The sequence below is a fragment of the Numenius arquata genome, chromosome 2, assembly GCF_964106895.1.
Source record: "Numenius arquata chromosome 2, bNumArq3.hap1.1, whole genome shotgun sequence".
Classification (NCBI taxonomy): Eukaryota; Metazoa; Chordata; class Aves; order Charadriiformes; family Scolopacidae; genus Numenius; species Numenius arquata.
The window spans coordinates 36652525-36679684 of NC_133577.1; positions in this window are offsets into that span (position 1 = coordinate 36652525).

A 27160-nucleotide genomic window follows, 5' to 3' on the forward strand; every position below is an offset into this window, starting at 1 on the left:
GACAGTAGTAGCTATTGGTTGTTAAGGTTAATTTGTTTAATCAATCAGACTGGCTTGTGGGAGGGAGAGGACGCACCTTTCCTTCCGCTTGAGTAATCAACCTCTATGAAATAATTTGTATGTAAGGTTTGAAATGTTTTACTGTATGTGTTTCTTTTTTAGTGGGTAAAATAGATGTTACAAAAGAGGAGGCTTTGTGCAAAAGTGAGAATTAACAAGATGAAAGTGAAACCAGAAACATTCTGTCATTTCCTGTGGTACTGCTGTCCTGCAATTTGAGTACTGCTTTTAAAGCCAGTATGTCCTGCTCATGTTAGGGTTCAGTTTGGGTTTGCATTATCTTTCAGTAGGTTTTGCACTATTGAAAAGTAGTGTAGAACAGTAATAGAAATTAGACTTTCAGATCAATTTATTAAATCATAGTCTTTAGGTATATAAGGTACAAGGAAGCTTTTATACAGATTAGCAGTCCTTAATCCTTTTAAACGCTTATTTGGTGGAGCACCTACGTGTGGACTTAAAATTAACATAGGAGTAGTTCCCTTTCAATGATTAGGACTAGTTGCATGCTGAACTCTACAGAAGTGTCCAAGCACCTATCCAGATCAGGATCATAAACAGGGACTCTGACATGGCAGCAAAGTACCTTAATGCCAGCTCTAATCTTCCCTTAACTGTTTCACATCTTTATCCTGTCCATGCATGCTTTATCCAGCCAGTAACTTGAGCCTGTACCTGTCTGATCCTTTCTTGAGAAGCTTCCTGGTCCCTGAGGGTTTAGCAAAGCAGTGTTTTGTCACACATTCCACCTATCTCATCTTATTAAAAAAAAAATAAATAAATAAAATAACTTGTTTTTTTCCAGTGTTGACCTCAGCAAAATTATATGGTTGCACTTGGAAGCAGAATGTGACTTTTGACCTACTATTTCATCCCCCAAGTTTTGCTATTGGTTTTCAGGCCATGTATATACTGTGACAGAGGAATGGTGGGCTCTTCCATCTTGGGTGCCACTAGTTAAGAATCCACATCAAACAGGCATTGGACATTCTCCAAAGCTTATGACGCTTGTGTCCTATAGATGAGTGTCCCCAGCCCTTTCCAATACATTCTACACATTATTGATCTCACTAACATTTGTGCAGTTGCCTGCAGGCTCTGTTCTGCAGTTTTGTTCCCAGGATTTCCCATAACTCAAATGCCTCATTAGTTACTCTTTGTCCTTTGTGTGAAAGTTGAATGCAGCCTTTTAAAAAAAAAAAAAAAAAGTGAATGCCTCAGGCCATTTGAGAGCTGTAGTTGCGTCCTCCTTTCTTTGAAGGTACAGCAGCTCATACAGGAAACTTGATCCAAAGTTCAGGGAGCGTGGTGGAAAGGCAAGGAATCTCGTTAGCCTTGTATGAAGGTGCAGATATGTGCAGGTGTGGGTCTATCTGTGGGTCAGTACCTTGCCCGGGCAGGGGCTGTGTGTTGCAGCCTTGAACATAGAATTCTACTCCCCCTTAAATGTAGCTGCTTGCAGAGGTACTGAGAAGACTTTAAGCATAAAATTACAAGCAAGAGTAAATGCTGGTGTCCCAAGCTGTTCACAGAAGAGGCCTTCAAATCCGCTAGAGTCATTTGGATGTCCAATTCCTTTTCCTTCTGATGAGAAGTACTCATCTACCCAAATGGCATTGGGAACCTCAGCCTCGGTTTATGCTTTCGTGTAGCCTCTATATGTGTGCCTTACATATGCAATCTTCACACATGCATGCTGCCAAGCTACAACTGCCATGTTACAGTAGTGCTATCGTCATTGTGATGTCTGCTTTATTTCGGGGGGGGGGGGGGAGGGGAAACCTAAACAGACTGAATAGCTGACTGTTGTTTACTGCCCCTAAATATATCTTTTCTATAGGAAGTGATTTTGTTTGCATGAGAAACACAATATGTCTTAGCCAGCTTCAGTAAGTGTTAGTGTTTGAGTAGTAAAGGGAAAGAACACAGAAGAAAATGAATAGAAGAAAATGTTATTCAAGTTTTGCTATATATGCCTGTAACTCTGTAAAAGTCACCATAAGTTATAAAGCTTTAAAGGAACATGAAGAACTACTGGAAAAAGCTGAAAGGAATTCTCTATATAGGGATCAACTTGCAAATAGACATCAGTATTACACAGTGACCAGCATCCTTCCTTATCTATAAGGAAGTGATAGTGCTGTCTTACTTTAAGATGATGAATTAGACCAGTTTTTAAACTTTTACATGTGTATAAACTACTTAGGTGGTCCAGAAAAAGCATCATACTAATTGCTATACTGGTAGGAAAGTTTTTGGCTTGTTTTTGGTGCTGCAGTGATTGTGCAGAGCAAAAGAGGCTCCAGGCAGCTTGACTATGGCATTTTGTTAGGGAGACTTACCAGTATACCAGTAACTTGGTATGGTGTGGGTCAACATCTTGCGAGTCCTAAAGTAGAAGAAAAACCAGAAGATGGTACAGTCAAGGCTGTGGTGGTCTGTCCATTGGAACTGCAAACTATGGGCACATAATAATCCAAAATGCATTGCCTCATAAGCAAAAACATAACAAGAAGTGATCGGCTTATGGTCTGTTTTCTATGTGTGTACAAGAAGTGTGTATCTACTGCAAGAATTAAAAGAAGCAGCAAGAAATCAAAGCCTATTGTTTCTAGCTGTCTTGTTTCACTTATCACAGTGGTAACGTAGTCTGAATGTAATGTGCAGTGTGCACATGAGGCTGTCTTGCTTGGTACTTCCTTCTCAGAAGTTTTATAAACATATTACAGCAGAGGGCAGTAGGAACCTACCTCTGCTTGAAGTTGTTTTGTTATCACAAGCATGCACATATTTTTCTCCCCACTCCTCTTCCCTTCTATAATGATATTCAGGGCTGGATAAAGCTTATAGAGGGGAGCTGCCACAACTGTTGTCACTGTACTTGTCACAGTGAACTCAATGTCTATGTTTGTAGATCCATTTCTAGGTTTGATGCGCACTGCAAAGAATCCAGGCCCAAGCTCACGGCGGAAGCGGCAATTTTTGTCTCTATTCAGGATCCTCTAACAGCTGGTAGAAGGGAAATGATGTGTCACGCTGTACAGTTCATCCTCAAGCCTGTTTTCATGCTAGTTCCTGAAATATCTTAATCTTCTCCTGGAAGGCTGTTTTTTAATTTCCCAGCATGGTATCTAGGGTCTAAAAACCAGAGATTTTAAAGGTGCATGCATTTAGGGAAGGAGAAAGCCAGTGCTGCCAAGCAGCCTCAGCTGGGAGCCCTTCAGCTCCATACAGCAGGATGATGTCAGCGGTGCCGGGATTACCTCCCCTCTGCGCATCTCCTCTCTCTAGTCTTCGCTCCCCCTCGGCACCTTCTGCCAGCGCTCGGGAGCCACTGCGGTTCCCTTGGGTTTGGTTGCCATTGACTCCTGTCAGTTCCAGATAGTGTTCCAGTACCGCAAGCCACCTCAGTAGATCTGGGGTTTCCCTCCCATCCTGGTTTTGTTTCCTGAAGGGGGACATGCTCGTACACCCTCTTCTCTGCCTCGGTGGTCTTGTGTCTCGGCAGCGGGCGCAGTCATCTCTGAGCACGGTGCCGGGTCACAGCCGAGATGAGCAGAGGCTTTGAACTTGTTCCCTCTTTTAACTGGAAGTAGCCCCGGGTCTGATGAGCTTCCAGACAACATTGCAAAGCTCAGCTTTCCCCCGCCCCCGGCTTCCCCAGGCGTGTGAGAGTGTACGTGTGTGGGAAGGAAGGAGTTGTCATTGTAAAGAATTGTTCAGGAGAGTGGGGGGATTTACTCATTTCCTAGTTTACTGGTGAGGCTCTGCCTTATGTATTGCTACACCTAGGAGGTATTTTTAACTTTTCTCTGGTAACTGTAGCACGCGTACAGATGGACTTACTGAAAGAGAGGTAAAACATACTATGAATTACGCAGACTGTGCATTGGGATACTGGGAACGTGGTTGACTGTAGAAGTTCCTGGCTCTTGCAGTCACTCGTATTTTTTAAACTGAGATGTTATTAGATAGTCTGGTGTCTTTTTTTTCTTCCTTTGTTTACCTATATGCTTGTAAAGGATAGGTGGAAATCAGGGTTCACGTAGCAGAGCAATTCACAAAGTTGGTTGCATCTGAGGCCAGACTAGTGCCATCTGTAAAGGACAAAGGCTGCTTGCTGCATGGTTGTTCAGAGCTATTCAAGGGTGGAAAATGCAAGAAATAAGAGGTGAGCTGCAGCTTCTAAAGACCCCCTATGTCTTGTTCAGGTGCTCTTCTTTCCCTATTACTCAGATTAAGTCCACGCCAGGTGAAGTCCCATTTGGGGCAGACAACTGCCTTGTAGGATAAGCAGCAGAAGGGGGAGAGTCAGAGAAATGAGTTATTAAAGTCTTTTGCTTTGGTAATGTCTGCAGCTTGTCATGTTGTAGCGTTGTCATAACCTGAGCATTGCATTTCTACAGCTCTGTGTTCAGATGACCCCTTTGTGCCGCAGGGGATCAGGGAGAACTGGAATGTCTGCCTGCTGCTCGGAGAGTTGTGCCCAGGATGCTCTGATATAGGAAACGTCCACTAGGTACCGGCTGGAGAACACACACCTCTCCAGGTTATCTGTGCTTTCAAAGCTAAATAGTCCTGCAAAACTCCTTTTAGAAACTGTTTTCACTATGCATAGCTACAAAGATAGCTTTTACAGAACTATATTTAAAAAAAAAAAGCACTCAAAATTAATCACACAAAAAAAAAATCTGTAAGATGATTGTAACACAGGAAGTTAGTTAATGATTGTTCCCCTTGTCTTTCAATGTCTTGAAAATTGTCTTGAAATTGACTGTTCCACATCTTGAAAATATATTTAAGTCTGAATTTCAGTACTTTTACCTGAAGGAACAGCAAAGGGCATAAAACAGACCCATACAGTTTTAAGAAATCCTAAATAGGCGTTGTGTGGTATATTGTCACAGTTTCACCATGAAATGCGAAGAATGCAGCTTGAAACGAACCTCTGTTCTCAGCCCAGCCTCCTGGGCAGATGGGTGTCAAAAGGCTGTTTTCTTCTGTGAGCATCAGAAGACTGAATGATTCGTCAGGCAAAATGTACCAGGACAACAAAGACAAAAAGCTGATTAAAGGGAAGTTTTGCATTTAAATTTGAACTTGCTGTTTTGTCAATGTAGATTTTTTTGGTGTGAATACTTGCACTGGCTCTGCTCATGTCTTTTCAGGGGAGACCAGAATCACTGAAACTCTGGGGGGAAAGCTAAACCACATTATTCTTATTTAATTCAGAGCCCCGCATATTCTGTGCGGTACCTGTGAGGTAACTCCTCTCCTATCAAGTCACGCTGCAGTGGAAACTTACTTACATTTAATTATGTGCTGCTTGTTAACAGAAAATGGTGAAAATAATCAGCTGTTCAGAGGACAAGAGCAAAATTACTAAAGCAAAACAGTTGAAAATTTTCAAGCAAACAGGTTTGGTGTTGGAATTTGCTGATTAAGTAAAATGGAAGCATTTCACATACGCAGACACATTCTGTTTAAAATTTCAAGGAAAGCTTTTGAACCTTTTTTTAATTTGACAAGCCAAAAGCATGTCATTCCAATTATAATTTTAGATGTTGCATACAATCTCAGTCAGTACAAAGCACTTTGAAAGGCAATTTCTACTTTATTTTAACTTTTTTTTGTATTTTTAATTATAAAGCAAATCTGAACATTTTGATATCTTCCAGAGAGCATGTAAAGTCTGTTTTGAAGTCAGTACTGCCTGAGGCTGGTCAGTATCCTATGCAGATGTGAGGTCAGCACCCTATATAGTTGAGTGGAGGAGTTAGATTGCAGGAGTTAAGAGAAAATAGAGAAGCAAATATTCACATTAAAGCTGCACAGCCTGTCTATTTTAACCTTGGTCAGACTTTAATGGATGTCTGCTTTAATGTGCCTACCTGTAGCTGAATCCAAACCAGGGGGCTGTTAGAAATGTTAAAAATCCGAGTGTAGAGGCTTGGGACTCCACCAGCATTGGACTTCCCCACATTATGGAAGTTTTGAGTTTTGATCGGCTACCAGCGATAAAGAAATTTAAGGAAAGATTCAAAGAGGGTTCATATAAGACAAGGTTGATCCAAACTCAGCGAAAAGAACTTGACAACAGTAGACCACCTAACTGTTGAGGACCAGAATCTATGATGGTGTTAGCATCATTATATATGCTTAGAATACAGTAACCTAGAGGAAATAATCCTATAGTTATAAAAGAAGTGCTACATTACCTGATAGGTCTTCTGATTTCCAGTGTCTGAGATCCATCGTCAGCCCTCTTCAGAGTGGCAGGTGATGAAATAGGAAAGGAAAAGCAGGGATGGTTACCTGGTTCCTCCCATTAGGCACAAATTGAGAGGCTGTGTCATTGTTTGGGGACTAACCTGCTCAGAAGTAAACTGTGTTCCCTAGTGCGTTCTCTGGTCTGCTCCTGGCAGGGTGCTGAAATGTCCCTACAGAGATCAGACTCTAACGTTACTAGCTGGATTTGTGATGGCAGGATTGTGGCAGTGCCCATGAGGAAAAGCACCGAGGTAGTAATTTGTCACACGGGTCACTTGAATATTCTTAATAAGAAGCTTCTCGCACATGATTAAGAAAGAAGAAAGTAGCAGTACAATTGCTGCTTTATATTCAACAGATGTTTCCCAAACTAAGTAGTAAATTCTTAAGACCTCCACCATGAGCTAATCTTCCCTGGAGTAACACCCTCTGCTATCGCAGAATAGTTATGATTATTACTATTACGTAAATACATAGATGCGCCGGGGATCCAGGGTTCATTATTTCAAGATGTGCAGCATATACAGCAAGAGGGGCCACCTGATGGCAAGAGATTCCACCTCAATGGAGACAGATGAAGGGAAGCATTGCAGTACACTTGAGTCATGCATTATCTCACCGGCCTTTGCTTAACAGGCCTAACTCTGAAATACAGCTTTCACTTTGCCCCGCTTTCAAATTCTTTAAAAAATCCTTTTAGAAGAAATTAGGCAGAGGTTAATAGTAGCTTTACTTTGAAATCTGCTTATGCTTTACATAACATAAAAGCCTGCCTGTCTAGGTTAGATGTCTGCTTAGTTCAGTGCCACCTTGTATGAGTACAAGACTCAGTCTTAAACAACAGAAGGTCAACTGAATTCCAGTTAATCCATTTCTTTCAACTCACACAAAGAGGGGGAAAGAAAAAATTGGTGCAGAATAGAATGACACTCAAATGGTGAAGTTATCATGTAATTTCACATGAGTTCCAACAGAGGTAAGTTTAGCCTGTTCATCCATTGTCTCTACTTTGGGACCAAGTACAACCTTTTTCCTATTCCAAAGGAGAGAGTTCCCTTCCCTGGGAACCCAACTGTGGCCAGCAGACAGCATCTGGCAGATCTTCTAGCAGCTACAAGGAGCACTTCAGCTCTTCAAGCGAGCGCAGTCAGCCATGGCAGTCTGTATAGATGATTCCTGGGTGATGGGTTTGGTTTTTCCCCCCACAGCCCTTCTTTCAAGACCTGGGAAAATTTCCATGGATTTGAGACCTGCATTGTAGCTGAAAATTAGTCAGCCTGGGTGTTGCCAGCACGCAGTTCTGCTGGCCACATTCACATGCTGCTCTGACGCTGCCTGCTACTGAGGTAAAGCATCCTACTCCTCTGAGATTGAAGGGGGTGCTAAGGAAAAATGGTCATAGAGGTTTTGGTAACCCAACTACCTCTCTCGGGGCTAGCCTGGGTCCCTTGGCACAGCACCACATCATGCATGGATGCGTTTGCAGCCCAAAATATATTAGCTTACATAGCTGCCAAACTGCATGACATAGTCATACCTAGCCAACTCCCTGCTTTCATTTCCACTTTACTTCCGCTATTATTGCTTTTCAGATTTGTCTCTCATCTTAGAGGAGTATCTGCAGCTTTGTTGCCTGCAGAGAAAATGCTAGTTTGAATTCTCACTCAAGAAAGTTCTAAAGCATCACTGAGTCAAGGGCTTTCTACTCTGAATTCAATAGACTACAGGTGAGGTTCTAAATTTCCTTGTTTTGTATTTTCTTTCTACTTTAACCACACTTGTATTGCTTCCCTTGTAATATTTCTTGGCCCTTGGTAGCACTTGAGAAAAGTTCCAGTTTAATATCGTACATGATTGTCATTAATATGCCAATGACTGTCTTCCATATCACTGAGGATGCTGAGAAAGATGCCTGGAGACATCCCCTTCTTTTCATATTTCAAATTCATATTTATTCTTTCTCTGTTTATGGTGTTTAGGGAGATCTTAGTTTGCATGACCTGGCTCGTATCTGAGACAATTTGAATCAATTTTGAGAGGAAGCAGCGTGTGAATTATCTTCTATAATCTAACCCTATATCTGATGCTTCCTTTTCGTTTGTTGGTGGTATGTCTAAAATGAAACAAACAGCAGCAATATCAGCAATTGAAATTAACCAAAGATTTGTGCTTTAGGGACCCAGGCAGTAGATTACTCTTACTTTTCTTATCCTCTCTATGCCTATGGACTTTTTTTGTTGCCTCTTAGAATTTGTTCCCTTTCATTTTATTGGCAATAGATGCTGTCATTACTGCCACAGAGCAGAGCTCAGCAATTTTTCAAGGATGCTTTGCTATATTGCATTTTCTGTCCCAAGATGGAAGTCAAATGTGTTGGCGGAAATTTAGCAGAACCCGGGAGACTCTTCCTATGATGCAGCCAGACAGTTGCAAAGGTGGTGGTCCGGATCTGGCTGAGTTCAGTGCTCAGTGAGTACCAGGAGCCACTGCCTTTCATTGAGGTTTCCATGGGTGCTGTAGTTCCCAGTTCCCTGCACATGATTCAACATTTGTCCATATGAGATGTTTGGTATCTAAGTGCAGTGGGATGGCCATGGCTGGCGGCCAGACTTCCACCAGCTGCTCACTCACTCTCCCCCCTCAACAGGAAGGAGAGAAAGAATAGGAAGAACAGGAATGAGAAATCTTATGTGTTGACATGAAGACAGGGAGGTCACTTCCAGTTACCATCACGGGCAACACCAACAGGCTAGACTTGAGGAAAATTAACTTAATATATTGCCAATTACTATGTATGTATTTAATTACCGATTTGGGTATTAGAAAGCAAAAAGACACTAAAACGCTCAGAGAAAACACCTTTCCTTCCCCCTTTCCCAGGCTCAACTTCACTCCCGATTCTTCTCTTCCCACCTTTTATCACCGCAGGTTATGTACAATTAGCTTCTTCAGCGAGGTGATGGGGAGTAGGCTTACGGTCAGTACCTAGCAGTTCCTCTCTGCTGCTACCTTCTTGTCCTGCTCCTCTGCGCTGGTGCGGGTCCTCCCCAGGCTGCAGTGAATATCGCTTTCCCAAATCATCAACTCACACAGGATTCAGTACGCCAAACACCCAAGGATGGCCACAGTGCCTGCTGCTGGGACAGGTCTCCTAGAAGTGGTGGCACTGCACCCCATGCTGGGTGCCACGTAGAGCAGCAGCATCAGGAGGAGACCCAAGGATGCCCAGTGACTGGGGAGCCTGTAGTTGCCCTTGTCTTGGTGTCCATGGTTGAGTGTGAAGGTGCTCGGCACCTTCCAGGATTAGGCTATCAATAATAAACCATTTTAAATATCTCAAAAGCAGTGCAGTGATGACAACCCGAGTAATTAATTGCATTACTTTTAATAGACCCTTCAAATAGTGCCAAGTCAGTGACATCTGCTGCAGTGTGGAAATACCTTCAGGGAAGAACATTTTTAATATGGTGATACCTCAAAAGGCAGGCCATAGATAGATAGGCTGAAAATGGCCATGCAGGGGATAAAATATTTTAACAGACTGTTAAGCTCTCCTGCTTTTATTGCTCAGCCAAAAAAATGACCATTCACCCATTTACTAGTGGATGATTTAATTAGGATCTACTTCTAAAAACACAAAACCTGTCTGCCTAAGATGCACTCTGCCCTTCTTGGAGAGGGCCAAATCCTCCTGCACCTTATTTCTGTTTGGTATCAGTATTACTATTGCTCATTTTAGCATAGTTATCTTTGATACCCAATGGTGAATCGAATCCAGGGGAGGCCTCATCCTCAGCTGATGCAAACAGGCTTGCCCCAGAGCAATTAAGAGCACTGATTAACAGCAGCAGAGTATGTGGGGCTGGAGTTTTCATAGAAACATAAATTCACTTGCTGCTCTGGTTCTCTTGGGGAAAAATGCAAAAGACGTTATTAAAATAGGGTTTGTTTATTGACCTTCTCTAATTTCTGTGTTCATAAAGTAATCTTGTTTATTAACAAGTCATCTTTAGCTGAGTTGCACTGTGTTCCCTGAAACATTTTGTGCAAAATTCATGAATCTAAGCTGGACACACTGAATACCAGGAATTAATTGCAGAGGATATGATCTCATAATCTCACTAACTATTCATCTCTGGAGATGGATAGATTTTGGGTGGCAGTTGCAACCCTGGAGATAAGTGCATCCATATATTTGAAGGAGATGGAACCTTTTTTAAAAAGATATTTGCTATTACGTTTCCATGCTTGTGTCGAGGCTCACGGTTTGGATTAAAGGCCAGGCTTGTTGTTTTAGTGCTCGTGCCTGGCCCGTTCCTATTCAGTGGAGTTAATGTGGAAATAAATAGTGACCTAACTTCATGGTCCTGCTCCAGTGAATCTCAGGAGGACTGGCAGAAATGAAGCTTTCTAGGGTCTCTCTTCAAGCCTTCATGACTTTGTCTGCACCAAGAACTGTGTGCTGTTGTGGCAGTGCAGAGCTGGTGGAGTTGGCTTTGTGTCTCGAAGTAGTGGACTTGTATGTCTAGTTGTTGTTGTTTTTCTGGAGCCAGTCTGCAGCCCCTTCGCTCTGTGCACGTGGCAATGGTGAATCACACATCCTAGAGTGTGCCATGCCAGGTGGAATTTTCTTATTGTTTAAGAACATCACCATATAGGAAATAGTGGAAAAGCTGCCTAACAGCAGCATGGAAGCAGGGGAGGATTGTTCAGTGGGTCTTTGTTACCTCTGTGGCATGGAAATAGAGAGCTGGCAATGGTGCTTTAGTGACTGGAAATCTCCAAGGTAATTTCCAAGATTTGCTGATAGCTTACATGGAAATTGGGCAAATAATTTTACAAAAGAGTACTTTCCAGTTAATTCCTCTTCTCTGTATGCTGTTTCCTCAGTAAATGACTGTTTTACTGCCGAAATTTACTTATTTGGCTGCTTTGTTTGCACAATGTTCCTTTACACATTATGTGCCTAAATTTCAGAGATTTCCAAAGGACTCCCCTGACATTAGCTAAACCTGATGGAGTTCAATGTCTGAAAAAGGAGGCTTGCTATGTTCCTTTAAAACAGCAAGTGAAAAACCCAGCCTCCGGCATTTAAATCCAGAGCCAAAGCTAGGTCACATCAGCTCTGATGCAGTTAAGCATTTAGGTAGGTGAGTAGGCAGTGTCACCGCTTTGATTCCTAGGGACTGTTCTCATGTTTAAAGTTAAACATGTCTATCTATCTGCTTTGCTGAGCTGCAGTCAATGTCCCAGAAGCTCGGGCGAAGTGAGCACTTTGATGCTGATGGGCCAAACCGCCCCATGTGCAGATCTGTGTTCAGCAGCTTGTCCTATGGTGAGCTGGACCCTTCAGAGGAACAGGGGCTCAATTCTGTTTTATTAACCCTAGATGAAGGGAGCAGATATAAACTCACATGAGAAGGGAAATGGGTTTGCTTGGAGGCTGAGGACATCCATAGGGATTAGGGCTGAAGATCTGAGTGAGGGCTCTGTTAATGAAGCAAGGCCCTTAGGCTGGGCTTGTAGGTAGAAGTTCTGGAAAGAGACACTGGGGAATAGTGTGAAGTTGGGAGGTATGGATCCTGATGCTTTAGAAACGATAGCTCCTGGGATCTGCTATGGGTAGGGGTTGCATAATGCTGCACCCAAAGAAGCTGATGCCAGGAAGGATAAAAGGGACGATGGAAGGAAAATTGAAGTTTGAAGGCTGACTAGGTTTTTTTTCTCTTTCTTGGACTTTGGTTCTGGAAGCTATAAATCAACATTAAGTCACCTCAGCTGGGTGACTTAAAAAAGAAAAAGAGATAATTAAAGAAGAAAGAAAAAGAGATAATTAAACCTCCTTTTCCATGAGCTTTCACCTGATACAAACTTCATCATATAAACCTAGTAGTACTTGCATGTTGTAGCTGAAATGCTGCAATTGCCCTCAGAACAAATTAACGGGTGAAGAAGAACAAAGGTGAGCCATCAGATAACTCGGGAGAAGACTGTTGGTGCATCTGTCAGAGGTTAGCAAGGATTAGACTCTACAGCAGCAAACACCACAGAGTAAACTGGTAAGAGGACTGTCTTCTCCTTTGCGTTCTGACTGGCTGCCCACCAGCTTAACTGAATATGCTTAAAGATTTTTGGTGCTGGTCACTAATTCCTTGAACCTGACAAGTACTTCCCTGTCCTGTTTGTAGAAGACTGGAAGGTACAGAGCTCTTGTGTGAGCTGCAGGCACGATTTCAATTAATGTTTCCATTTATTTTCACTTTGGCAGCTGTGGGCCCATGGGTACTTCTGTAACTTATGGGATAGACCTGAGTATTAAAGTCTTTTCTGAAAAAAAAATTACCTAGTATAAAGTAGATTTTAGTAAAACTGCACAAGTTGCTTTTTTTAAGGGCTTATTTCAGTGCCCATTGGAATCCACAGAAACATTTCAACTGACTTTGGTGACTACTGATGAAATGAAGTAGGCTGTTTCATGGAAAACCTGGAGGAGAATGGCGATGATGCTATATTAAGACTGTGAACAAAAGCTATTACTCTCACTAGCATTAGTAAACGGGGAAAAAAGATATTTTTTTTCTGAGTCTTTCTTACAGAGAAAGACTATAAAGGTTAGGAAGAAAGATAGGCCCTAGAGCAAAGAGAAAGATGAGAATGAGTCAGAGCTTTCAGCAAGACCTGACTCTGGCTGGGGTTTTCATCTTTGTGCACAAAATGAATATAGCATACAGAACAACTAGTGAAATCAGGACTAATATGCAAAATAAGCGAAGTGGGTGAATTTGGTATGTATGATGGCTTAATTTTTCGATCAGCGGAATAAAATGTGACAAAGTTCCAAAGAAACGCAGTCATCCTTGTTTCAGTACTAAGTGCTCCGTGGGAGTTGCAGCACTGATTAAGTTATAGCCTGTGGATTTCAAGGGCCCTCTTTCGAGTGTGACAGTGAGAGCTGTTGATAACGAGGTTAAATTTCACATGGAAACCAGGTGATTCAAGGAAGCTGAACTACAATGCTGCTTTCAGCACTGTGATCTGTGCCCTGCTCAAAGGTCAGCTGGAATAGGTGGACCTAGGAGAAAAGCAGCAAGTGAAAAGGCAGTTTTTCCTTGCTCTGATATAGAGCAGGAAAGCAAACTTTGCCCTCTTTGCTTCACTTTTTCCACAATGGTGCAGCTTTGGCACGGAAGGTACAAAGAAATCTGTTGGGTTTTATTGGTAACACGCAAAGTTTTATTGATGTTTTTGCTGATGTGGACTGCAGTGAGCTCCACATCTTTCCAGAGCCACAGTGAAGTCAGGAAGCTCTGTACAAACGTGGAAATGTCCTGTGCCACTCTCTGCCACTGTAGGGTTTTAGACACTGCGTGATATGAGGATTATTTGCTGCACAACAAGCAGTTTTGTGTTTGAACCTGTTTCAATAATATGACAAAGACTTGAAAAAGAATTGCTCCCAACTTTAATTGAAGAGGTAATTGTTAGGAAGAAAAGAATGGGACTACTGCTTTTCTTGTGTGTTACCTACTTCGTTGGCACATCTCCAAAATTAGCTGATGTAGAGATAAATCTGCATTTTTGGAGAAAGCCGTAGGTAATCCAAATCATATACTTGGCTATGCACTCCCACTCCACTCAAATTCCTTTCTGAAGTGATGAACATACAAGGAACTTGAATACACTGTGGAGGAATAAATCCTACAATAATTTAAAAGGGGGAAGAAAACCCACGAAGCATGCTGAGCTGCTATTTTCCAACTTCTGAGTTAGATTAATATTTTTTTTTCTGAAGCAGTTGCGTTGGTTTCCTTGCTTCCATTCCTTTCTCTGGTTGTTGAAGGATGAAATGAGCCCTGGTGAAAAGAGAAGTCTTATTTTTTTAAGTCCTATTCTATGGATTGAAGTGGGTCTTAATGTCTGCTTAGACTTTGTGCCAACCGTCTCCCAACTGAATTTCATTCATTAAATAAAAAATACAGCTTTATTTCTCCGTTCGATGCATATTAAGTTTGGATAATATTCAGACCCAACTACTGTTTAGCTCAATGAAGAAAAGTTTTTTTTTTCATTAACGCCCACAACGTAATCAGTGTTTGTGGATATATGGTCTTTTATTTCCTCTTCAGCTTCATTTTAGCCCACCCGTATTAGATGCCTGATTTTGCCATTTCCCTTGTTAAGTTCTTGTTTTTCTACCAAGCTCTGTGGTGTATGCATGTGACATAGCAGGATGGAGTTGCCAGGCACAGTCTCATGGGAAAAAAAACCCAATTCCCTGCCTTTCTGTTAACCAGTATGATGTCTTTTCAAAAGATCTTTAAGTACTTTTTCTAAATTTCTCCTTGAGTAACTTTTATAGGCAGTGAAAAAAGTCCTTGTTCATAGCAGGATCAATTCTGAGAGAGGCAGAAAATTCCAAGTAGGTGGGAGGAGGGGGGGCGGCTGTCTGCCGTTAATGCGGCAAGGACACTGCTCAAAAGTATACAACCCCACACCAGTACTCAAATACTGTTTCAGTTTCTTCCTAATTGTCTAGTCCAGAAGCTACTTCCCAACAGCTCAAGGTCAAAAAAGTGGAATGCAGTTTGTAGCCAAGACCCATACTGAGAGAAACTAAAGGGTCTTTTGTGCAGGAAATGTGAAATGCTGCGTGTTTCCTTCCCTAAGTATAAGGAATGTCTCTGTGACCCCAGCTGCATGATCCCTTGTAAGTGATACAGAAAGTACTTTCCAACAGAAGTGACGAGATGCTAACTTTCTGGGGAGTGTAGGTAGGCAGCCTCTGAGACCCACAGGAGGGACACTTGAGTCACGCAAACAAAAGCTGGCTTTCAGAATTCACGTGAGCAGCCTTTTCATCTGCAGAAGCTTGGTCTTTTTCTGAAGCAGGTTTTGAAGCATATTATTACGGTAAATGTAGGGCTCTAATAGCGGTGCTGTTTTTGATAATCCTGGAAACCAAAGCTCTCAGCTTGCCCCAGAAAAACCTAGCATGGGGCAAGCAGCAGAAGTGGATGCTTCCCCACCCTGGCCCCGTCCCGAGAGGGGACAGCATAGCTGTGTCCCTGTTCCCAGCCGGTGCTTTGCCTGCCGAGCTGTTAGTAAGAGTATTGACTCACTGCCACTCGAAATATCTCACATACTGACGTTGCCCAGAACCCAAAGTGTATTACCTCTGCATTAATTGAAATGTAGCTTTCAGCAGCCCTTATAAACGTGCTCGGCTGCAGTGTGAAAGCATTTGTTTCCAGCGGAGATCCTGATAACTAGTGAGATTCAGGAGCAGTGACTGACCTTTGATCATCGGCTTTCGGCTTGGCTTGCTGCCTTGCTGGGAGGAGGAAGGAAAAGGTCTTCCTTGTAAAAGCCAACTTCATGTCAGTGTCTCCTGTTAACATTTAGTTTGTTTAGCTAAAAACACGCAGCTTTGAAGCTTCCTTTGTACTGAATTGCCTGGCTCCCTTTTCCCAATCGTACTCGTAGCTCAGAAGTTATATCTTACTTCATATTTAATCTGTATGTGGCTTCCATTTTGATGGATATTGCAGCTGCTGCATTTCCAAGTTTGCCTGTCTCCTAGCTTTCCCCTCATTTCACCCCGAAAACTGCCTTGGGATTTTCCTCAAGGCTGCCAATGTCAACGTCACTTCTTTCTTGGAACCTCCTTAGCCCCACTGTTCAGGGACAAACCCTCTCCTTGGATGCTGCCCAAGTGCTGCTCCAGCCGTGCTGCCCCAAAGGCTGGAGCGGGAGGAGCGAGCAGCCCCGCAGCCTGCCCTGTGCTTCTGCGGTCCTCCGACTTCAGAGAGCACCAGGGCTCTCGCCCTCACAGCTCCTTCAGGATTCCTTCCCATCCATCCTCCCCTGGTGCTTTTTCTGATCGTTCTTCATGGCAGGAGGGTCAACTGACACCTGTTCAAATCTAGGTTTTAGATTGCCGACTGCTATATGACCTGGTTCCTCCTGTGACTTTGGAGTGGTTTATGCAATCTGAGCTTGACTCTATGCTTTTCTGTGAAACTACTCTGGTTTGCCCTGTTTATACAAAACCCCTTTAGTCCCTGTCGCTGGTAATGTAGTTCATTATGAGTGGGAACAATAGCAGATAAGTATCTTTGGCTTCCACCACACCCAAAAACAAAACAAAAATGAAAACTTACTAACACCTGGTAAGGCAAGCTTAAAAAAGGAAATGCAGAAAGGGGAGGTCACAGTATTTAAAAGAAACGTAAGTTGAACACACAAAAGAAACACATCCCAGGATGTAAGCTAAATCAGCAATGGCAGCTGCCCACTTTGAACTGTGTTTTCTCATGGTGCACCGCACCATTGCACCGTAGGTTAAATAACCACAATGTAAGGTCAATAGCCCATTCAGGAGTGTGCTAATTTCACCCTATGCCACTGTTAATAGGCAAGATTTAATGAAAATTACTCTTGTTGGTCTCTAGTCTCCTAAACAAATTTTAGATCATTTTGATCTGCCGTGTTACAGAATCAGTTCATTGTTTCTGGCGATTTTCTTGTTGGAAAATTAGTCTCATCTTTAAATACTGAGAGAGATGTGTGCTGGTATTTTGGCTGGTGTTCTTTCTCCTCTGCTTTAGTTTCTTGTTTTGTGGGGTTCAACAAGGTCCATATAAGCAGATGTGCAGAAAAGGGGGAAGAAGTAAATCTGTGAGTGAGTTGAACTCAGTTCCGGAATGAGTTTAGAAATGTAACTGTTTTCCATTTTTGCCATCACTCTTAATAGTATATTTTGAATCTGCTTTGTTGTGCCAGGCCACAAGTCCCCTTGTGTTTTGCCTGAGCGGTGGATTCTTTGGAAACCTGTGTTGGTGTCTTCAATCAATTCATCATATACCACTGCTATATGGTTTGCTAGAGAACACCAAATGTTGATCTGGTGTGAACTGATACAATTCTATTGGCTTTAGCATTGCTGCTTGATTTTCATAGTAGCATACCTAAGGGATAATTTGCATTGTACTTATGAGAAGAGGCTTATAAAGCCACCTTCCTGGGAATCTCACTGCCTTTGTGGTCCTCTGGATTTTGCAGCCTGCCTTGGTTGTGAGTATTCCCATTAACAATCTTCCTGAATGTGCATTAGGAAACTTTAGGGCGAGCACCTTCACCACATGCCTGTTGTTACCTCTGGTGATCTGATGTGCCACAGCAACAGCAACCAAGCTGTGAAGACAAGGAGGGCCTGATTCTCAAAAAACGGAAAATTAAAGGAGAACATTCAAATTCTGGATTTAGAAGCATGTAAGTAATAGGTCAGTGTCCCTGTCAATCTGAATGGCATATTCTGGTGAATTCACCTGTAAATTTTGCTCACTCTAACATCTCCCAGTAGCCCACAAGGTTCCTTTATTGTGCAGAAACCCAGCCATGTGCCACACTTGCGCAAGTGGAGTTTCTGAGTGGAGGCTGGGTCTGCCCTGGGTTTTGATGGCTTAAGTTATGGTGAGGCTTTGGACTGAGAACCTCTTCTTTTTCAGTAGGTAAGCACATTTTGAAGGTCTGCAGCAAGAGAGCTTTTAACAAGCCTCTGCTGGAATGAGCACCAACAGATTGTAAATTGCTAAGTGCAGTGTAATTGAATCTGATCTCTGGCTTTTACAGACTGTAGTAATTGGAAATTGCCTTTCTTTTAAATATATGCCATTCCTAGGGTGGTTCCTCCTTGAAACTGTGATCTGATCATTTTTAAAGACGTAATAATGTAAAGTAAAAAGTGGTATATGGTCCCCTTGGTACTGGTGGAGAATGGCAAAGTAGAGACTTTGGGATACTTCCTGCTGTGTCACTGGTATTAAACTAAGTCCTACACAGTAATTAACAGCTTGGCAAACATGAACTCAGTCCTTGAATAGCCCCAGCCTGGAGCCCAAATATCAGCGCTCTGTTCCAGGTCAAAAGAGATGACCCACAGAAGGGCTGAGTGGAAGCAGTCCCAGTTTGCACTTGGCAGGGGGATGCAGGGCGATGCTGCAAGTGCCTCCCGGCCAGCCCCCAGGGGTTACCTCCCTGCAGCTCCTTGTCCTCCTGGCTGTGCTCTTCACACCTCTCTCATCACAGCCTTTGTCTGAACACTGTCCTACCCAGTGGCTAAGCAGTTCTGTGTATAATGAAGGGGGTTTACAATTTTTCTTCAGCCATGGAAATACAAGGATTTCCCTAACTTTTTGTTCTTATATGTTTAGGAGATCTAAAGGTAAGGTTTGAACTTAGGGAAACAAAGTGAAACAGATGAAGTCTAGACCTGAACACTGTCTTTTGTGATGTTGTAGACTTGCTGTTTAGGGTGCACACTCTTTCTCCTTTTATGTCCCTTTTCTGTCTCAATAATTTATTTTTTTTTTGACATGCAATGAGAGATACACTACTTTCCTAGGTATTGATTAAAGATTGTGCAGAAAGCCACAAGCAGATTTGAGGCCTGGGATCTTTAACGGAGAGCCTATTTAGCTTTATGAGGAAGAATGTTAAGGGTTGATTTGCTTCGTATAAAGTACCCTCATGGTAAGATTGTACCAGTCACCAAAAAATAACTGAATGGCTCAAGAGAAAGCGTGGAGACTGGTGAAGTACATCTTGGCCATTTGGAACCTAAGGCTAAGCAAGCTCAAACTAGAAATTTGGTTTATACTTTGAAAGACTGGTATCTTGCAAAGAACAATCTCGAAAGGAGTGATTGTTCATATCCTCTTCTTTAAGACAAGTCTGAATAACTTTTCAGAAGACACATTTTTGCCAGATATTTACTTAAATAGATGGTTATTTTGTTCTATATGGGATTACTGAGTTGAAATTAAAAGGGTGGTGATACATCAGACATTAGAAAGGGTGATTGTAATGGTCCATTTTTTTGCCTTAAACTTTCTGAATCTATAACAGACCAATTTCTCACTTGCATGTGCCAGATGAATGGATACTCAAAACTGGGTCTAGGTCCAAGCCAGCAGCCATGAATTCAAGAATATTCAGGATATGATGGAGGGTAGGAACTTCTGTGGACTTTGCTCCACATCTCTCTACCTTTTCTATGGGTGAAAGAAACATTCGCAGTGCTCTTAGATGATGCTACAAGTAGAAGTTGGCTACCACTTTTTCCTTGTCCTTAAGACACTTGTTTTGTTGTCATCGTTGTTGATGAGAAGAGGACATACATACCACCGCTTTTTCTGTTGTTGTGCATAGTGAGTAATAGGAAATATCCTAATGACCAGGTGCTTTGGAGGGCCATCAGGGAAGAGGCTGACCAGCACCTACTGCTCCAAAGGCTGTCTTTTGTAGTTTCCAAGTAGTTCAAAGCTGCCATCCACCTGCTCTGTCTGCCAGTCAAGACGATCATGTTCTTTCCTGCCCATGAAATGGAAAGTTGAGTACATGAGAATTTGGACTGTGAAGACAATTATTACCTGCAACCGCATGCTGCTAAGATGTGGTTATGAGTTGCATTTCAGTTTCACGTTTCTTATTCGCTGTAACTATTTGGACTGGCTACGGCATTTTGTTCAATGTTTTTCCTTCATGAAATCCATCTGCTGGTATCTTCTTACTTAAAAAACATATTTTGCATGCAAGTTCCCCAAATAGCCAATGCTTCCCCAACTCCCACCTTTTTAAGGAAATGCGGCTTGAGTAGCCATGTGTGCTGAGCAGTGGTGTTTGGAAGAGTGGGAATGTATTACTGCACTCGTAGGGAAGGAGATGGAATTAGGTATGTGTTGCCCATTGCTTCCATTACTTCAGTTGGAGTCTGGTGTGCAGACCTCTAGCAGTTGGGTGACTTAAGTGAGGCACCTGAAATTAGAAACCACTCTTAATAAACGCTGTATAAATAACATTAGTATGAGGGATTAAAGGAAGAGCATTGAAGGAATTTAAGGGCACGGGGTTGATGGTTCTCCTTATGACACTCCTTCGAACCTGTGACTAAATCCCACTGTTTACTCTGCAGTATTACTTACTCTGCTGTGCCAAGGCAGTTGTCTGTTTTGGAAGAGGTAACAGTTTCACATATGTACCATATTTTAAGAATGATTGATTGGCTTCAAGGAATCAGTGTTTTGGTTACACCTAGGTAATTCTGCTAACTAATAAATATACTTAGCATTAACCTCTTTGTGGCTACTTAGAAGTATCTGTGCACACAGTCTGAAGGATTCCCTATGCTTTTAACTCTTGGGTTTTTTTCCATGCTAATGTCAGTGCTGGGATCCTCCGTTCTGTGGTAAAGGTAACAGTGGTGTTGCTCCTCTTTCTAGGACACGATGTCCTGCCTGCACATTTCTACCTCTGAATTCACAGCCTGGCTTCACCCAGAAGGTATTGACATAAATTATTTAATTTTCTGTTTTGAAGGTTCCCTCTGGTCATATAAAATAGATTCCATTTGAAAGTGTTTTTCTTAATCAATTTTTCTATTAGCATTTAAGCCATAAAGTTGTCCCGAATGCACTTAGAGCATACCCTTTCAAGTAACTTTTGTGTTAAGAACCTTAAACTAGATCTGTTTAACAAATGTTCAATGAACGTGTTCTCTGCTGCTCCTGTGGCTGTGATATTTCCACAGAAAGGCATTCTGCAAGCAGTTTGGACCGGAGAAGTGGTTAGCAATGCGTGGAACACAAGTCAGGAGCTCTGCTGTGAATTCCTCTACGAATCTGTTATGTGATCCTGAGGAAGTCGCATTGCCTCTCCATTCCTGCTTCTTCCCCATGTCTCATCTGCTGACAGTACTCTACTTAACATGTTTCCTTTGAAAGGTAGTAAATATAGCATTTTAGGGCCCAAAACTAAATTTTTCAACTAATTTTATACTGGTACCATTACAGTTGGATTAGATAAGACGTATAAAGAAGAATTTCATCTTCACCTGTTGGTATCACACATCCTAAACCAGACTTACAAAGACATTATCTCCTGCATAAACAAGCCACAGACATATAACTTCATGAGGGTATTTGCTCAACATTGTGGTTTTGGAAATCGAGCTCACTGTGTGCAGGCATTGTGTTAAATATGTCTTGTTCAAAAGGATTGAGCACGTTCAAGTTGACAATTACAAAATCCCATGAGAATATAAAAACTTGGCTCTTACAGAAAAAGAACCACCACAAAACTCCCACATTTGATGCTGATACCACACACTGAAGTATTTCTTACTTGGCCACTGACCAATTCTCAGCAAGCTAATTTAAAAGTACTGTTTATTTATTCCTTCTATTTGTCTGCATGGTAAGAGGTAATACTTTCATTTTGGCTGAGTACACCATACACCTTGTGCTGCAAAGCAGTAACTGTTTGAGTCAATAAAATTTCTTTCAAAAAATTCCACTGAGTGCAACTTTAAAAATCACGTTGAATGATTTAAAAAATGTAAAAGTTTTATTTTCCTCAAGTTTAATTACAGAAACCATTTAACTGCTTAGATCTCCCCAAACCCAATCTTTCGTAACAATATACAAAGATGTATCAGTATATATGTATCTCAGTATCTATGCACTATATATATGTGTATGTGTATTTATATATTTACATAAAGTGTTAATGCAAAACCCCATCTTCATTGTGTAATGTGACGTGAAATATGGTCACAGCGTACATGTATGACATTAGGCTGTGCAGCAGAGGCAGTGTATTGAAAGCTGCCTTAACTTTCACTGTAAATCTGAGGTGGCATGCACTATGTAAGTCTATACCTATATAATCTATGCAGGCTCTACCACAGAAAGCACAAAAAGCTTCAACTTAAAAATGTATTTTACAGAGATTTCCATGGGAAGGAAGCATCTAAATAGCCTGGTAGCTCTGGAATCAAATATGTGGCAATTCTGAGATTTTTCAAACAGTGCTGTATTTAATTTCTTTGGAAAACATAGCTGGATTATGCCTGTGCCCATCTTTCAGGCAAACAACTATTCTGTTGAGCATTGCTGATCATCCGGATGAGATCCAAAAGCAGAGCTACCACCTTGCTAGCCTCTGCCATGGCACAGCTGGTGACGGACTCTTCTGGCTGTGATATCTTCCGTCCTCCGATCGATGCCGTTCCACTAAGCAAAAAGAAATACAATATTCATAGGGAGGAAGAGAGAAAGCAGAGAGCTATGTCTCTATTTCTCTGATGCTAGCATGCAAGCAAGAATGCAGATACCTGGGTTTTGGTCCCCGCTCTCCTTTTCTATATGCTACACGTGACCCAGCACCTAACAGAGAAAAGGAAATCTCAGATCCCATATTAGAAATTAGCATCAGGTCCTATTTCTGTGCCAAGCAGCTCCTGGCTAGCTGAAGAAGCTATCTTGCTACTCCCACCTGTGGATTTTGTATTACAAAACTAGGTACGGATTTCTTTAATGGTCTCTTTAAATGAAAAAGCAATCTGCTGGGTCTCCAAGAAATATTTTGATAGGTCAAATGTAATTTTCCATGTAGGATTTGGCCAAGACATATAAACTACTGTCTGCAAGGCAGTGAAAGCTTTGGGACCTGAAAAGGACCATTAAGTAGTATCTACAAACCTCTGTTTTTGTCTCAGATAAACAACTGTGCATGCTGCTGCTATCATTTAGCAGCACTGTTAAGCACTGTCTGAGGAATTTTGCTGTTGCATCACCTCAACTGAGCTGCATCTGCAGATTAAACAAGAAGGAAAGCAAAGCTTCCTCTACATTTTCTGCAGTTCATATGCTATAAGCATCACAGGGATAAAATAAATGGGGAAGGGGTTGTGGAGAAGAGGCAGGAGGGTGTCAGCAATACGTATACCTGTAAGCCTATTCTCTTTGTGCATTTTTGTAGAGATCTCCTGCTACACTGAAGGCTGTATGGAGCTTAGTAATTGCCTCCTCTGTGTTGCCCTAGCCACGACTCATCATTTGCTGCTCATCCAGTACTAAAGGCTGGACCCTGCTTTGTTACACAGCGTCTTAACCTTGCTTTGCCCTTCTACCCGACAACAGCCGCTTTGTTTCCTTTCGTTAACAGTCAGACATCACAAATTCCTTCTCTCTAAAGCCATTAAAACAGAACCAGCACCACCCCAAGTGGTTTCAGAACTAACTGATTTAGATGCTGGAGTCTGCTGCAAGGCCAAAAATAACTCCCCATTTCTTTCTCCTTCATTGGTGAAAGTAGGAGAGAAAGTGGCCAATGACAGAGGCACAAATCCCCCGTAGGCATCGGAGACAAATCTATGTCGTGGCAGGAAAAAAAATAATGCTCTTGAAAAATGTTTCTTTGCTCAGGCCAATAGATACAGAACTGCTGCATGCAATTTTGCTGAACCGATGGTATCACTTGAATGGCTCACGGACTACATAAAATGCATTACATAATTATATTTTTAAACACTGTCCCCAGCTGTGCTGATGCACATAAAAGCTGTGTTTACAATGGACTCTGCACATGTAATTATTCTGTGGCACTAGCTCTGTGCATTTCCTTGATGGATGCTCCATGGTGCATAAAATTGTAGCTTTTATCACAGATTCTTGAATATATTCTTTGGCTGTTTCAGCTTTAAATACTCTGTTGTCCTCGCATGGGTGAACAGGACTGATGCCTGGAAGGGCTAAATTATAGCATCTGAGGGAACACCTTTGAGTCTTCTGGGAGCAGCAGAGGGGGAATGTGATGAGCGTTGAAGTCGAGGCACCTGGGTCACGGGAAGCGCTGGGCAGCAGAGCCGGCGGCTCCTCCACAAGAGGTTTGCTGTGCTGCTCCTCGGGATGGAGCAACGGCTCCACTCCTATTTGGCCTGCACATGTTCATCTGGCCCAATTAATGCCACATTGACCCAGCCACTTTGCAGCACAGGGAGGTTAGGCAGTGCCTTGCGCCTCTGAGAGTGTGGGAGAGAAGGGGCTGGAGGCTGCTGGTGCAGAGACGTGGCCCAGAGAGTCAGGATCAAAGAGCGGCTTTGATTTATCTTCCATTCTGTTTGTATACAGCGAGCGAGCTCCCAGCATTTCACTGTGAGCTCTCCCTTGTCTGTTCTCCATCCAGTTGTGGAATACCTAACATTTCTTTCTGCTAGCACAGTAGTTGATGTGTAGGACCCAGTGGAGAGGACAGTGGGATATTTATCTGTTCCAGTATTCTTGAGTATTAATATCACTGTGAAAACCTAGATGCTGGAAGGATTGGTACATAACACAGTCTAAGAGTTTTGCCTGCCAAGCAATAACACCTGGAAATAAATAAAGACAAAAAGTAATACAATATCCTGAACAACAGCATCAAAATGCTGGAAAAGCAGCAGCACGCCTAGCTACTCTTTTTTTTTTTTTTTTTTAACTAGTGCTGCAAAGAACTGGCAGACTTTCATTGTCAATAAGCAAAATGGTTTGGCATTTTACCTCTCATCCCTGGCTAGCCTTAGATATGAGACTCCACAAAGGAAATGCAGATTTTGCTGTGAGCCAGTTTTCAATGGCAGGTGTTTGGTTGGAAGTCAGGTCTGCTTTCTGGTAGTAGATAGCTTGAATTCCTTTGTTATCACTCCTTGCCGTTTTCAATCCTGTGTTTGGCCGTGAAAGCTGGAAGCCTATCCTTCCCAAAGGACAGTTGCCCCATGTAAATTAGTAATTGGTCTAGTGCCAATAGTGACCAAATTATTCCACAGCAAATGGTCCAACTGTTGGTAAACCAAGTTTTCCACCCTCGCATGAAGATAGTCTCCTCCCATCATGGAAACAGTTCAGCTATGGATGTCCTTAGCATTCCCTCTGTTTGGCATGTGAAGTTTACATACCAGCTTCTAGGCTGTTGATGCATTTTGCACCAAAGGGTCAGGCGATGGAAGAACAATTTTTGGAGTGGAAAAAATGTGGAACTGCAAAAGTTTATTGTATGTTCGTTTGCATAGTCTGCCTTTCAGATAAACTGTACCCCTGCAAGTATACTGGTACTTGAAAAAGAGTCCTTGGATAACCTTCACAGAGAGAGGCGCTACTTCAGAAAAGCAAGCAGACGAAGGTACCAGAAGCGGTCCAGGGGAAATGCTTCTGGAGTAAGCACCCTCTTGTATTGTTTGTATATGTGTCCATCCAGTTGTTGTTATTTTATTAGAGACAATGTGGCTTGTACATATGAAAAAGGGGTACATTTCTCACAAAGAAACTTCTTACTCAAGCACGAGAGTATTATTTTTTAAAGGGTTTATTTCCTTCTACTCCTTTACTCTAGAGAGCCCTGCTGAGAGTCTGTCAGCTGTCTAGGCCAAAATATGTTTTTCAATTATGTGATCATCTTAAACAAATCAGCATAATTCGATGTGCTTTGATAGAGCTACGATTTAAGCCAGTGGAGGATCTAATTCCTCAGTATTTTATGTAACATAGATAAATCCCAAAGTTTGTGATCAGAGAAGAAATATTTCTAGGTATAGCATGCTTGCATCACTACTCTTCCACATTAGTTGCAGTGCCTTGCTGCAGCCATTTGTGCAAGACTTTTGTGTTTATCTTTACGGTATATGGAGACAAGAGTTGCCTGCCTTTTGCAAAATGTTAGCGTTGCGTACAGACAGGAGTAACAATCCAGACTGAAGATAGTACAAATTTTGCAGTTCAATAGGAACAAAACAGTCCTCTTAAAACCCTGACCTTTGCCTTTTTGTGTCTCTAAGTGACCAGAAGCTTCTGTTTCCAAAAGCAAAATAATGCCTTGAGAAGCCAAAGTTCAGCGTAAATGATGTAATGGCTATAGGGGTTGAGGTGTCATCTTTGTTGTAGTAAGTCCCTCTTGGAAATGTCCGATAAAGCCAGAAGGAAAATGGGACTTATTTTACAGATTTTTGGAGCATTATAATTCCATTCTTGCTATATTATTATCTGTGAGAAGCTTTTTCTTTTTTAATTCCATAAAGCTCTATCGCTGTATTATCTGAGCAGCTAAGTACGCAGATTATGTAAGTTGAACATAATAGGATGCCTGTAAAACTTTGCTGCTTACAGCCTTGGAAATTTCTACATTGCTCTTCTACAGTGACTCAGCTGAAGATCTCCCATATGGTCTAGGAGAGAATGCAGGGTGGGGTGGGATTTCCATCCTTTGAAGGAGTGTAACATAGTCTTCAGGTATGACCTTGGCTGCAGCCTTGCTCTCCTCCCACAGGCCCTGGACTTCTCTAGGCGATCTTTAACTGCTGATCCACGGATGCTCGCTGTCGTTCCTGCCACGCAATTCCAGTTCTGTCTTTCTAGGAATGTTTACCTTATATTTTCAAACCAATCCACCTTTTGATTTGCACAGCAGGAGAATATGCCTGTTGTACCAGATAGCAACCTCAAGATGCACTTTCGCAGTCTGTTTCTTCTAGAGGATATTTTTGGCCCATAAGTGACGTTTTAAGAATAATTCTAACAGTACTATTTTTATGATATGTGTAGCTTCACAGTGCATTACCAACTATATGGCCAAGCACAGTACGTGCAGCTACATGGCAAGGTTTACTGCCCGGTACGAATGAGAAGCATGTATTTTGAATAGATGTGTAATGAGAAAAAAGCATTCAACTTCAAAGCTACAGGCTAGGACCTTTTTTTCTTTTCTTGGTTCTCCTTTGGTTTTGGATGAGGTTCAGCATCATCTCCCTTGGAATCTAACTGCAGTAATGTGGGCTCAGAGCAGCTGGGGGTTTTTTGCCTTGCTGATGACAGTCAGGAGACGAAATGCAGAGGAGTAAATTCTGCCTGGCTGCTACAGGTTGCACCACACCATCACTGGTAGCTTTCTGAGAAGTGTTACTGATAGCTAGATTTTATCTTGGTAAGGGTAAAAGCTCATGAAATGGGATGGCTCAAGGAAT